This window comes from Capsicum annuum, chromosome 6 (assembly GCF_002878395.1).
Source record: "Capsicum annuum cultivar UCD-10X-F1 chromosome 6, UCD10Xv1.1, whole genome shotgun sequence".
Taxonomy (NCBI): Eukaryota; Viridiplantae; Streptophyta; class Magnoliopsida; order Solanales; family Solanaceae; genus Capsicum; species Capsicum annuum.
The window spans coordinates 180676619-180688785 of NC_061116.1; the positions used below are offsets into that span (position 1 = coordinate 180676619).

The following is a 12167-nucleotide window of genomic DNA, read 5'->3' on the forward strand; positions in this document are numbered from 1 at the left end:
ATAAAGTTTATTAGTGATATTTTAGAAATATTATTGACTGTTAAGTTATACATTGACAATTGTACTAAACTTAACTATATTATTATTATTTTTTTGTTCAGGAACCTTAACTATATTAGCGATATCATTAAGTAATATTAGCGAATGATATATTAATATATATTTTGACAACTATATTAAGTATAAGTGTATTAATAATATTTATAAGAATTATTATTGATTTATCAACATATCTATCTATTTAAGTTAAACTAAGATAAAATTGTCAAAGAACACCGCAGAATAGTATTATACTAATTTACTTTGGTTAGGAATTATTCTAATCCAAAACTTTTTTCAAGAATTCATATTCTTACTTTTATATATATATATATATATATATGTATGTATGTATGTATGTATGTATATTTTTATATGTATATATTATATATACATGCATACATACATACGATCAAAGGATTAAAATAAAGTATTATCCAAAATTATCAAAAAGATTTAAAAAGTACACCTCATAATACATACTATCCTAATATATTTTGGGAGGAGTATCGTAGTCCACAAATATTTTCAAGAAATCAATATTTTAGCGTTAAAATATAATACAAAATTAGCCTTTTCAATAACTCTAACTCAATAATGTAATTTTACTTTTTTACATGAATTTACTTAATCATTAAGTTGCAACTCACATATAAGGGTGTTCATGAGTTGTATATCTCAACTCTTCATTGTTATATTTATTTAGCAAAACTTTTAGTAACAGTGGTTAGATTACAATAAAAAAAATTTTAAAAAAAAATGAAGTACTAACTTATACCGACTCCTTTCTTTTTTACTTTTCACAATTCACATTATAAAAGTCAATTTAACAAATAACTATAATAAAAGTACAATGAGGTTTAATGTAATTATTTTTCAGATTAATATTATGAAAAAATACCTTTTAAAAAGTCGTTCAAAAGTCAATTTAATTTTTAATGACATTCTTAATAAATACTTCATTAATTAATGTTAGTATTGATTCACACATATTTTAATAACTAGTTTTATAAGGCCCGTGCTAAGCTCGGGCCCAAACTCAAGTAATTTAATATTTTAAACAATAATATGATTAAATATATAAAATAATTACAACTCACAAAACTCATAAATTATAAAACACTAACATTTTTATGAGTTTATGAACATATATGCTATAACTAACTATAAATAGAAATGTATTTCTTTATATATTTATCAAGTCTTAATTTTATTCATAATTTCACGTGACAAGAATTTAAGATAGTTCAAATGGTAATCTAAGCTTGGTGTTACATTAAATTAAACGAAAAACAAAACTAAATTCATCAAAATGAACCTCCAGAACTTATTAATTCTTTATATTTAATTTATCCTTAAGAATATTAATTCTCAATTAATCAAAAAAATTAAAAAATTATCTGATCTTAATTGATGTCACTACCTTTATTTTTAACTTTATCAATAATTTCAACTTTTTTTAATTGAAATATTTTATTAATAATTTCAAAAGCAAGATACAATTGTCCATAGAAAATTTTTTATTCAATTAATAAAAGTAATGAGGAAATATTGAAAATCATACTCAGTTCATCAAAGATAAATATAACCTTCTACGATTAGTTAAAAGATTTATCGATTAATTAAACAATAAGAAAATTTAAATAATTCAGTTAATTAAGGTTTGATTCACTACTTTATAATTTCCTCCCTATTTTATATATTTTTTTAAATTACTTAAATAATTAAAATTCAAGAAAACTTAATAATAATTTCCAATATCATGACACACCAAATAAAAAGTTTCGATTGGCAAATAAAGAAATAAAATAGTTTTATTTTTATCAATTACATGTCATAGTTTTAGTGAATTAATAAATTAATTGAAATTACTAAGTTAGTAGTGGATGTTATTTAATTTAATAAAAATTAAAACGGGAAGAATTTGGGTTAAATTAATACTCCAAACAAAATAAAATGTGGCTTGAAGTGTTCCAATTTCTTTCCCACAAAATTTCCACCATTTTTTTCCTCGGTAACTATTTTTACTAAAAATTAAAATTGTGCAAATTTGGGTTCACCCACTACCACTTTCCCCCCGTTATTTTCCACCATTTTTTCCTAGGTAACTATTTTTACTAAAAATTAAAATTGTGCAGATTTGGGTTCACCCACTACCACTCCCCCCCCCCCCCCCCGTTATTTTCCACCATTTTTTTAAATACTTTTTACAATAAAGTTTGGATTTAATTCTAATTTCATAAGTAAACCTTGCATTCTAATTTGGTTGCTATTTGAACTGCTGCTAGAAGATCCGACGTCAACTCGTTGGCCGTTGGGTTGGATTTCGATAATTTCTCCTTGCCGATTGAGACTGTTTTTTTTCATATTAAGGGTACTTTTCACTTTGTTGATTGAGAAATTACGTGTCTTTTGTTTGAGAAGATATTTTCTCAATTTTTATTTTGAGTATTTTTATTAATGATAGATATAGCTTATTTTTTGTTTTCAATCTGATGTTTTTTTCGAATTTTCCGCAGTTGTTATATCCAGTGGTCCCTTTTTCTTTTTTATTGTCTAATTTGTAACAACTTGATGAACGTCGAACATGATCCAGCTTTTGCAAGAATTTTTATCACGTTTGGCGGACCAGGTGTCCTAAAGCCGGAGCAGAGGCTGCAATTGGGGCAATATTGGTGCCGGAGGAGAAGAAATAGTTGATGGCGGTGAAGCCGGAGCAGAAGGTTGAGCTGGGGGAAGTGAAGCTAGAGCCGAAGATTGAGTTCGTGGCATTGGAGCCATAGCAGGTGCTTGAGCCAAAGTGCAAGTGAATTGGGGCAAGAAAAGAAAGGGTGAGACTAAGTTGGAAGTACATTTTTCTTTCTTTATTTAGCTAATTTGAATTTTGTTAGATGGGAGGGAGAAGGAGAATGTGTGCCAGTTATATAGTAATTTGTGGGTTGATTTCTTGCTCCAACATAATTAATGAAAAAAGTTTGTGGGGTATTCTGATGATGGAAATTGTTAGGTGAGCAGGTGCAATCTAAGGTGAGTTGAGAATAATATGTTATTTACTTCTATATACAACTACTAGCTTGATTATCAAGGCAAAAAAAGCTGGGAAGGTGAATTCCTTTGTAGATAATAGATCCGTAAATAGATTTGTATGTATAGCCACTTCAATCGTGTTCGTCCTTTCTCCAAAATTATCTTTTTTTCTGGGAACATGGTCAGCTAGAAATTATTATATTCACGATTCTTCATCCACCTATGGATAAAATATTTTAGTTTTCCATTCTCATATGAGTCCGGAAAGTAAATTGGCCATTCAGTTATGTTATGTGATTTGAGGTAGGTCAAATTGTTAGGTAAAAATATTTCAAATTATGTTTTTTGTTGTATGCGTTTAGAGGCCTACCCGCTCTACTAATTCATATTCGTCTTGCGTGGATGATAGAAACACTTTCTTCCAAGAGTAATTTTATTTTCAGAGCTTGAACTTAAGATCTCTAGTTATAGGTGTAACAATATCATTCATCCCACCATACTCGTTGGTGGTATATTTTAAGTTTTCTATATGTGATCATAAACTAAATATAGGACAGTTGTGAATGATTACTCATGGTTTTGTGAGACAAGAGGCTAATTTAGTTGTAATGGCACTTGTCACAATCAAGAATATCTTGGTACAGCTGATGATAATGTAATGTATGATAACAAGTGATAATCCATATATTTGTTGTATTATCTGCTATCTTTTTGCAGTGTCAATGCATGACAGTATATCACAACCATTTTTAGCAGATGAGCTTAAACTTTCAGGAGGACTAATAATGATTAGTGATGCTGAGAAGTTTCCTTTTTATTTTCATTTGGCACGAAACTTCTTTATTTACAACTCTTGCTCTGATGGATCCAATATGTGTTATATGGACTTGTGTTCTAAAGCAATTGCTTAAAATGTGTTTATGCACTTGTGGTTCACTATGTTTGTTTTATTTGCAAGAAGCTTCTCTTGGTAGACCAGCCATTCATGAAGAGGTACGTAAGAAGATCCATATGAAAATTAGAGATGGAAAAGAAGTTTGGATCGAAACAAGGGTAGAAGATACTTATGTAAGTTCAAATCTTACTTAAAATTTATTTCAAATAATTTATTATATATTAATCCTACTAATAGAATCGATACGTTCAAGCAATTGAAGAACTCAAAAGGAGTGGACTGACAGATGATCAAGGCAATCCAATCATGCCATCAGATGAAGAAACTCTCTCTTGCTAGATGGATGTAATTGGGGACGTGTGTAAGGAAAGGGCATACCGCCTTTGCTTTGGGAAGAACTTTTACCGTCTTCTGGATTGCAAGGTATAGGGAATTCTGCCACCATGTCAGATGAGCAGCTTGAGGAGATGTGACAGAAAGTTTAGGAGCATTCTAGGAAGTACGAGGAGGAAAGAAAAAGAAGGATGGAGGAGGAGCGGTGTAGGACGACACTTGAGTCTGTCATCAAGGAACTCAAGGTCAAGTAAATACCTTAATCAAGCTTCCTCGTTCTCCGCTCCTAGCTCTGATGATGATGGTGGAGAGGATGAGGATGGAATGGAGTATTAGGTTATGTTGTTTTAGGTTTGAATTATGTTAGGTTGGAGTGTTTGAAAAAATTTGTTTTGGTAATTGTTTGCGTACTTTTCTTGTTTACATATTGTTTAAGAGTTGGATGAATATATATGAAGTTTGGTTACTTAATTTTAATGTTTGAATTATTTCGGAAGAGTTTTTCTTATTATTTTGCTGGTTAATATTGATTGTACGCTGATTTTCTATATAAATATTGAGTTTTAATGCATTTAAAAAACTAATAATAACACCATATTGGCAAGGGACTTTCGTAGTTATATCCCTCAAAATATTCAAATATCATATTAATTTTTTATTTAACTTAGCGAGGGAATATCCTCAGCATATTTAAATTTATAATTTTTATTAATTTTCATGTATTAAGGGACGTCCTCACTAAATAATAAATTAATATTATATATATATTTTAAATATAGTAAGGGGCATCTTTCACTAAATAATAAATTGATATTATATATATTTTTAATATAACAAGGGTCTTCCCTCACCAAAATAATAAATTAATATTATTTATATTTTTAATATAGCAAGGGAATCCCTCACTATATTATATTTTTTGAAAAATTGTGAGATCAAAATAGCGATGGCTAAGTGTCGGAGTCTGTCACTACTTTGCGAGGGTCTCCTTCACTAATAATTAGCAAGGCTCAAATTAGTAAGACACCATGTAGTGATGGCTTCCCTCACTAAATCTTGATTAGTGAGGCACATCCTTCACTAAATCTTGATTAGTGAGGACATCCTTCACTAAATCGCATGGCTAAAACAAGACTTTTTAGTAGTATTCCTGCTTTGTAATAATTATTTATCTAATATGTCACGGTGAGTTGAAGCTTCACTAGTGATTTGGGTGAATTATATATATGAAGTAATTTGGAGACGTTATTTGCTTTGTTATGTATGTTTATACTAAAAGAATTTTATCTCTCAAGTAGTACGATTATTGAACACTAGTTAAGTGGACATTATTAAGTTAAAAAGGTTTAATTATTTATTTCATATTATTATATGTGTAAAGTCAAACTCAGTCTAAACATTTGGTTCATTAAGCCAAATCCGTCTTTAAGTAATTTGTTGCTTAATATAAACATTTCGGTGGTTAATATTGATCACAGTTCCATATAATTTAAATAATTAATCATCATTCAATCCCCTAATAACAACTTAGATGATTAATATAATGATGATCATTTCACAATTACTTATCAGATATTCGTAACAGCTAGCCAATGTTTTAACTGTTATGATCCACCAATCAAGAACTTTACTTTTAAGTATGGATAAAAGACACATTTCAGGGATATATTTAGTTAACAAAGATATGATTTTTAGTTATATTTTTACTTATAATGTGTAAAAATGTGTAACTCACTGTATAAGTGAATGAGTTTATTCTTTTACCTTTTTGTGAATTGTGATTTTTGCAGAATTTTAATTTAGTATATGAATATGACAGGTGTACTATGTCATGTTGCCGATAATTAAGTATTTTATTTACTTTGTACGAGAGTGTGTCAAATGTGAGTGAAAAATAAATTGAGCTTCTCTTATTATATATCCAGTTATAAAGAAACATGTATTTGTAAAAATAGGTCAAAACATTTAAAGGAGTGACATTGTGTTGGTGGGTGAATTCTAAGAATGTTAATAAGAATAAGAATGAAAAAATAAAAGTGTCTTAGAAGAAATGTTAATTTTTTTGGAAAAGGTTCAAAAATATCCTCAAATTATTAAAAATGGAGCAAATAAACCCCTCATTAGATTTGATATCAAAATTGCTCTCACTGTTAGTTAAATGGACCAAAAATACCCTAACGCTTTAAAAAATTATTTCTGACTTGAAATTTTCAACTCAATATTTTCACATAAGCCAACTATACAACACTGCATCATGTTCATCTCCTCACGTAGTCATGTCCGACACCAAATTCAAATCGATTTCCTCCATCACCCACAAAAACAATCAAAGACTTTTCGGTGTCTCTTGTTCTCAAAAATGTCAAGCAAAACTCACCAAAATTTTTCAAAAATTCATGAATTCAAATTAGATTATGCAAAAAAAATAAATGAAAGTCCTTTTGTCTATGAGAAAAGTGAAGCAACATTCGGGTTGTACACTGGTGAGTAAAGGTACAAGAGAACAAAAGAAAGAAGAGATTGCGAAAATGATGAAGTGCCTGTAATAGAGAAGAAATCCGACGAAATTGAAATCATTATATGAGCTAATATCTCTAGATTTTGAAATTAGGTGTTGTTCTTGGTTATTAGGTGAACAATATATTAAATTGAATTTGATTTGTTGATGAATTCTATACAAGTATAATAATTTCAAAATAGGTAAAAGAAAAAAAGGGTGTGATGAAGAAGATAATACACATAGGAATTAAGTTGTCCAAGTTGGAAATTTCATGTCAGCCAAAAATAAATTTTTAAAGATTTTTTATTTGACGTGGAAATCCATTAAAGGATAAGGATATTTTTGGTCCGTTTAACTAACGGTGAGGGCATTTTTAATACCAAAATCTAATGAGGGGTATATTTTCTCCATTTTTAATAGTTTGAGGGTGTTTTTGAATATTTTTCGATTTTTGTTTTCTACTTCACAAGGAAACTATTCACGCGATAATGTGTGTCGTTTCATTGTTTTAAATTTATTTTAACTTGCTTATTATGGTTTATTTAAAGTCAAAAGGAGTACGAATTCGCAATCATCTAGTGATGGATGTTTGTATTATGTTCATCCTTTTCCTAATGTAATTTCAATGAGGAAGGGATCCTTGGAGTAAAGGGGGCAGTTTTGGGGTAGTCGATTGTAACATCCCGCATTTTCGGGCTACATACTGAACCGTCGTTCTTATATATGTAAACTATAATCCCGTGATTTACTTTTAAATTCATGTGTCATGATCTGGAGTGCTTTCGCGGTAAAAGATGTTCATAGAAATCACTTAGAACAAAGTTGAGCTAAGAGCCTTTGATTCGTCCAAAGCTTGGTAATTGATTCTAAAAGGGTCTACTTTCAACATGTATAACTTTTGATATACGTAGAATTTTTCATCTCAACACCAGTCAAATGATAGATAATTGAGTTAGCTTTCCAACTATACCAATTTCTCCTTAATCTGACACCTGAGTGAAAAGTTATGGCCTTTTTCGTGAGAGACAGTAAGGGGTCGCGATAGCCCCGCCCCGTGATGGTCATTAAACCCGACTAGGGGTCGCGTCACAAGGGCTGCTTAACCCAACTAAGGGTCGCGCCACGATGGTGATTTTCATGGGAAAAAGAGGCCAAGGGGCAGTTTAGTCCTTTCCCCTCAACCCCAACCATCCAAACACGAATTATAACACCCAAAAAGGCATTATTTGCCTACTTTTCATCATCAAAACTTCACATAAATCCTCCTTTTTCCCAAGAACAATTTCAAGTTTTTTCCTCTCAAGAACACAAGTATTAAAGCTTCGAATTCAAGATTTCTTCAAGAATCCAAGATTTCAAGTTTTCCCAAGCTCAAGATTTCAAGTTAACCCTTGTGCCCAAATTGCACGATTTTAAGATTTCTATTTACTTATTTTGAAGTGGGGTTCATACCCAAGTTTCTATATTCTTGAAGCATGTGATTATCATGAGATTTAAAGCTTTAAGTCTATCAAGAAGTGCTTATGTTTATGTTTTTAACTTACAAGATTTATATTATGAATGAAATTGCACTATATTGACTTGATATTGTTGAAGTATTTCAAGATTGTTATTGAGCATGAAGTTTTATAATGAATTGACTTGAGTTTAAAGAATGAATTTTAAGCCCTAAGTTTGAGTATTGAGACTTCAAGAAGATTATGCTTTCAAGTATTCTTTGATAAGCTTATTTCAAGATTAAAGCAAGAATTGATCTTTTGATCCTCGGCTAAGAAATGGAATCCACATTTATTCATTTTAATTACAGTTTAAAGCAAAGAGAAACATAACCAGTTTTCATTATAAGCCCTTACGCTATTTTAAGATTAAGTAATATGGGAGTAGTATTTAGCACCAAGTTGGGTATGAGGCCAAGGTCACATGCCCCAGAACTACGTGCCACCGTAGGTTTTAATGCCCATAGTGGGTTTAGTATAATGATCACTCTAGTTTAGGTTCTATTTCGATGGAAAGGATAAAGCAGCTCTCCCAATGTAGGTAAGAGACGTTGGACTCCATGATAGCTTACATGGTTTATGTCGGTTAGAAGTACTTCCCAAAAGAAAGAGTAAAAGTATAGCTTTTAGAACTAAGTGTTATGGCTCATAAGATTTATACAGTATGCTTTATTATTCATGATTTATGATTTTCAGCTTTCGGTTATTCAAGCTCAAGGTGAGTCATTTATACCTAGCATGCATTATTTTAAAGTTCATGAGTATATTAAGTTTTGTTTTACTTATGTATTCACCCCCACATACTCAGTACATTCCAGAAAACTGACCCATATATATGCCTATGTGCTACATTGTCCTATAATGTAGGTACCAGTTGTAGCTCACACATCATCATCAGACAGTTTGCAGCTTCCAGTTAGTAGGTGAAGAGTTCTTTTGATTCAAGGACTTGAGTTAGCTCTAGTTCTAGTAGCATTTCTTTTTATTCAATCGTATTGATTAGGGATCGCTGAGGGTCATGTCTTGGCTACCCATAGTCAGTATTAGTAGAGGCTTCGTAGATAGTCAGTAGAGTTGTTATATTTGATTTCAGTTTTGTTTTGTATGACCAAAGTTGTAATTATTTTAAATAGTTTTGTTTTGAGAATGTTCAACTAAAGATTTCTCTTCCGTTTATTACTTCAAGTTTAATGTATTTAAATCAATTGCTCAAGCAGTATGTCAGTATAGGGTTAGCTTGGATCACTTGTGGTCGTAGGTACCGTGTGATGTCCAGGGGGTAGTCTTGGAGCGTTACAAACTTGGTATTAGAGCCCAGAGTTCAAGTGTCCTAGGGTGTCTATAAAGCCATGTCTAGTAGAGTCTTGTGGAACGGTACAAAGATGTTTGTACTTTTCTTCAAGAGGCTACAGGGTATTTAAGAAATGTTTCCCTTCTTCATGCTCTAGATTGTGCTGTAAAGTTGCTCTCTCGGAAACTTTTGTTGACTCGTGTGTAACTCCATAATTCTCCATCTATAACCTTCCGAGATAACCTGAGTACTAGATTCCAATTTCTCCCAAGATGATGCTCTTGAATTTACTAGCAGTAACTTCAAAAGTCATACAAGGGGCTTGAGACGAGCTCGCTAGTGCGTTATAAGTCCCTTAAGTTGAAAGCTTATGTCCTCATCTATATGAGTTGTTTACTTAATATAGAACAAGATATGTATTCAGATTCCTCATTAACCTTTCAAGACAGATAGTGCTCATGAGAGGAGATAGTAAGAATCTAGGTTGTTAAATAGAGTTAGAAAAGTATAGGTTATTGATGAAAGTATTTGGTTGTTGAGTATTGTGAATTTAGGCTTATAAAGCTATGAAAGAATTTTAGGTGTATAGATGGGTGAATAGTCATAATGTGTAGAAGGAGGATGTGCTAACGGATTTTAATAAGATATACCATATGATTATGATCGATTATTATTGTTACGAGGTTCTAGTGGACTAGTGTTTTTTGGTGTTTTATTTTATGGCTCTCAAGCTAGAATAGTACGTAAGGTTCTGTTATTAATATGCCTAGCACTAGACACTAAGTTTGAATAGTGGATGATCATCAAGGCGGAAATAATGATTGCTTGGTTAGTGATGCTAGTTATATGAAGGTGAACCAGTAAGCTTGAAATAACGTATGCAAGAATTTAAGCTCATTTATTTAAAATTAAGTATGATGTTGTAGGTATGACGTAGAGGTATGCACAATGTGATATGGGTTGCATTATTTTCTAAGGCTATTAGGTATTGTGTATGATTTAGAGATGTCATATTGGTAGGCTATGATGGAAGTCAGTGTAGGTCATTAAAGGTTTAGGGATATCCATGTTAAGTGTTAGAATCTAAGTTTGAATCTTTGAAGATTGAGCTAATAGAAAGTAGATTTGAAGCACTAGATTGTGTGAACTCATGGTATGGTGATACTCTTGAAAATTCTAAGTTAGTCAGTTTTTGAGTTATTATATGATGACTATTGGGGCTATATAAAGATAAGAGTTGTATCTCAGAAGGAAGTATTAGCAGTGGGTTTTACACTTCAGGTGCAGTCTCTCAGGGTAAGTATAGTATTTACGTTTATTGTTATATCCCAGACTCTAGAGTATAGTGATTGTAGTTCAGTTTATAGTTTATTAAAGGGATCCACAAACTTAGAATAATGGTTAAAGCTAAGGGGGAGATGGTAGAATAAGTAACCAAGTATTTCAGATTCTAGTAGTAATGCTAGTGAGTCCTAGAAAAGCAATAAAGGAGGAAGGTACCCGATCTATTCTTATTTCAGGGCAAATTATTGTACTTCAGTCATTATGATATCTACTCATGCCTTACATGTCAGCTCTATGATCATAGCTCATATTCATACACTTTTTATGGAATTATGTATGCTTTTAGTCCCTAGTATAAGGAGTTCCAACTCACTCAATGGTACGAATCATATTTTATGATTTTATGACTCCAAACTCAGGTCATGCAGTTCATGACTCATGTAATTATGCTTCACAGTAAGCTCAGTTCCTAAAACTCACGGCCTCAGTTAAGTGTCCAAGTTATACATAGTATTCTTTCATATTCCAGGTCCTCATGTTCTAATCCTTCAGTGACCTCTCCTTATAAATTGATAGTAGTGATGAGTAACTTTTTAGAGAGGAGAGAGTAAATGTCCCATATTGGGGAAAGATTATTATGTGCTTGTTTTATCTCAGGTTATAAGTGTGAAAGATGATTGAGGCAGAACTTTTTGATGTACGTCATGGTTAGTTGAAATTTCGTGTGTTTTTTTATTAGGAATGGTGCATGGAAGTCATTATTGATAGATATTTAGAGACCATGAGAAAGATGCTTTTATGGGTGTTTGCTTAGATGTTCATATATGGTTACAATGATAGGCTTGAATATCATCTTTGTATATAAGTGGATGGGTGCATTGTGTGCAAGTGAATTCCTAGTTAGAGGATTGAATTTGGTTATTGAAGGGGTAAGAAGAGTTATTCTTGAAATATAAAGTTGTGAAAATGCATGGGGTGTTGAATTTATGGTTCAGACTAGTGCTATGATGTTATGTGTAGTACATTGTAGATTTGAGTAAGCTTGAACATAGTAAGAGAATTCTGTTCAGCTCATAGTTCAGTAGATAGGGTTATCAGTGTCCATGTGAATATTATAAGTAGCCTCAAGTGAAGTGCAGTATTGATGGGGAACGTATAGTCAAGAGAGTAGTTAAGGAGTATGTCTAAGCTTGAAGTGGCGGTAGAATTGCCTAAGGCCTAGTAATTCTACCCCAGCTTATGTTTCATAGGCCTATGTTCTATGTTACAGTGCTATAGCTATATTAAGATTCCTTTCTCAGA

At 31.5% G+C, this 12167-nt stretch overlaps 1 long non-coding RNA gene across 2 annotated transcripts; it reads left to right on the forward strand.

The window, feature by feature from the left end:
• Positions 1-2222: 2222 nt before the first annotated feature.
• LOC107874886 lies at positions 2223-4761 on the forward strand. 2 transcript variants are annotated; one of them, XR_001675634.2, is made up of 3 exons: positions 2223-2870; positions 4028-4134; positions 4215-4761. It is a non-coding gene; the product is annotated as an uncharacterized LOC107874886 (long non-coding RNA). The 2 variants fall into 2 exon arrangements; XR_007056518.1 differs by having other exon boundaries at positions 2223-4134.
• The last annotated feature ends 7406 nt before the right edge of the window (positions 4762-12167 follow it).